This window comes from Sabethes cyaneus, chromosome 3 (genome assembly GCF_943734655.1).
Source record: "Sabethes cyaneus chromosome 3, idSabCyanKW18_F2, whole genome shotgun sequence".
In the NCBI taxonomy this organism is placed as follows: Eukaryota; Metazoa; Arthropoda; class Insecta; order Diptera; family Culicidae; genus Sabethes; species Sabethes cyaneus.
This window is the reverse complement of record NC_071355.1, coordinates 17,724,335-17,727,606: the sequence shown is the minus strand read 5'-3', so window position 1 is coordinate 17,727,606 and position 3,272 is coordinate 17,724,335.

Sequence of the window (3,272 nt, the reverse complement as noted above, 5' to 3'; positions counted from 1 at the left end):
CTTGTATAAATCTTGTTGGTAGGAGAATCGTTGAGAATCATAATTCCGGAAATCCTGTTGAAATAGTTTCAACAAGCGTATATTTTTTTCACGTTTAGAAATCAATTTTCCGTAATTCGAGCAATCGATATAGTTTTCAAGATACAATTTTTAAACACAATACTAATGAAATGATTCCAATAACTGTGGAGGGTGCATATTTTCTCCAATCAAACACACAGGCAAATTTTCATCATTCGAGTTTTCTATCCAAGGCAGAAAGGTTCCATTTTTATCATTTTTCTATTTCACGTGGAACTACCTGATAACATTGATTCTGTCTATTTAATTTTACCTAACTGGTAATTGGTAGTAAAACGTAGGTAGTTTTATTTAACCTAAATTTAGCCATGCGCCAGGATTGTGACCTGGTCCACATTTTCTCTTGACAGCCCTGAGAAACATATGCTACCGACTGCACTAGAACCGCTAGAAATGCTTACCTGCCTTAACAGGGGCACTGCGGAACATTAATCATTTCAGTAGTGAGTGTTCTGTGCCTAATGAGCATGCAGCAATCTTGGATCGATCGGTTCGCCGATGTGCTGATGCACATCTACGAGTGTGTTTTCGAGTATTTCCCCATTCGGTATACGATCATATCTCAGTTAAGAAGATGCTTTCGTGTTCAACAATCATCTGGGATCGATCCGCTCGGCATTCTGCCGATGCACGTCTACGAGCATATTTTCCAATATCTCCCCGTTCGGGATCTGTTGAACGCGTCGTTGGTGTGCAGAAATTGGGATTCGGTCATATCCCAGTCACGAAAGCTTCTCCGTAACGTATCCTTGACTGTGTGGCATCTCGACAAACGACGCAGAACGCAGCTAATGGACGAAAAAGTAATCATGAGCAGCAAACGACGGTATCAGCATATTTGTCTTCCAAAACTGCGGAAAGCACACAGGTTTAGTAGATTGTTTCACGTAATCAAACATCTCAGCCACTTACAGTCAGCCGACATGGTACGGTTTCGCCCCGAGGACAGCTGGATCGGTCGTCGCTTACCTCATCTGCAATCTCTGACGGTTCAGGGCTGGGGATCACACAATAGTGGTTCCTGGTCGCATGCATTTGAAAATTTCTCTAACCTTACTAGCCTAACGACGTTCTTCTGTTGCGATGAAATTCTGCTTTCGCTACAGAATCACTGCCGGAAGCTGACCAAACTACACCTGCTATTCCACAGAATCGACAAGATTGCACCGGGTGCCCTAAACTTTCCAGAGCTCGAAGAACTTTTTATCTTTAGTGCAATATATCCATTTTATCGAGGAGTGCCGTACGGAATAATACTTCCACCGAATGATCTAATAGAGCATCGTTTACCGAAGTTGAAGGTTCTAGTTGTAACAATCTTTGAGATTGGACTACCTGCCAGTTGCCATATAAAGTTTTCTGCACCACAACTGGAGCGGTTATACGTAACACCTTTCGGACTGCAGCTAATCACCATCACCGGAGCCAATAAGTTCGAACAAGTACAAGTAGAAGATAGTGAAACATATATTGAATTGTGTAACGTTGCTTTGCGAAAAAAGCCTGGCCGAATAGAAGCTATTTTTAAGAATTTCCGACCTCATGAAAGTTTGATAAGAATAATTGAAATGTTAAATAATATGTAAATTGTAGATGTAAAAAAGCGCAGTGGATGCAATGCTGCGCATTAAAATAAAATGTATAAGCAAAAATGAAAGTCAAAATAAAGTCACCCGGAAAAAAATAAGCTAAGTTAGTTGAAAAAAGAAAAAAAATTCCCACTTCCCAATGCCGATCGGAATCTAGACGCTTTACTCTATAGGCGAATTTTACTCTGCCAGTGACGGACCTTGGCTGGTGAACCGCCACGTGTGGCTCCCTAAAAAGATTGAATGCCTGTCACAAGCCATCAGGATAAAGAAGGAGCGTTAAGATTTGTCGCTCGGCGTGCAGCTCCGGATGGCTGCATGGCAAATTTGCGGTGGATCCATCCGGAACTGTACATCGAGTCTCTTCCGCGGCAAATCTTTTACTCTCAATGTAGCAAGTAGTCTAGGAGCATGCTACATTCTGAGCAAAATGCGGAGGAGGACCCCAATTCTCGGTGTAATGCGATCGGTGCCTTGGGGATGAATGCTTGGGGGGGTCTAATAAAGTTTCCCAAGGTCGAACGGAGCTTGCATGGTACCAGAGCACCATGTGCAGTAAATTGCTCCCTCTGTTCCAAGCTGGTAAATAACAGTTGATTTTCTCCTCAGCAGAGTACAACCATCGCCATGGAAAACCTTACAAAAACATTTGATAGGGCAAACAACGACCCCCAAGAGTTGGCGATAAACACCGGAGTAGGCGTAGAAGTATCGCACGACGGTAGACCGGAAGTGCGCAGTCCGGTTGGCACGGACGATACTGGCGGAGTGATGGATACAGGGATAGAAGAAGACTTTAACCTCGACAGCATGTCGCTGGAAGGAGAACTCTCGGCTTCATCCCTGATCCTGAATTCACCAACAGGGAATGCGGCGACGCTACCTGAAGTCAAGGGACAACCTGAGACTTCCGGAGTTAGGACCAAGCGTCTCTCCAAAGCGCAACGGCGACGGTAGAAGTGCTATCGTAGCAAGGGCTACTCAAAGGGGTTACAAGCAAACACGGCTGAAGGGATATTTTTGCATGTGAAGTAACACAGCAATTCTCAAAGTGAGGAAAATCAGCGACTCTGTTATCCGAGAATAGTTTTGATTGTTTCAATTGCTGCTTTGCGTCAGTTAGTTGTCTGCAATTATTTACTATTTAATAGTCAAGCATTAATTTCTTTCCAACATGATGGAGAAAACAAGGCAGAAGGGATCCGTAGTGGTGCTAATGTTTGTTTGACCGTCGACTCAGTATAAGGTTTTGCAAGGTGACGTCACGAATAAACCGGAATGAACGCAATTCACCCATCTGACATCCACTGGTGGTTTGTTTACTGTTTATTAGGTGAACTGCCGGAGGAAGCATAACTGTCCCATGTTATATTTTGTCATTTTCGACATATTGTTGTCTAACGTTATAATTATATATGTATTTTTATAATATGAATCTTGGTGTTTATACCAGAAAAACTCGAAAAAATTTGAAGCCAATTTGTCCCACTGGAAAAATGGACGCATATTTCTGGCTTTAGTTTTCAAAAGGTCGCATAATGCATGTAAAAGGGTTGATTATGCGACCTTTTGAAAACTAAAGCCAGATTTGTCTCGCTGCAT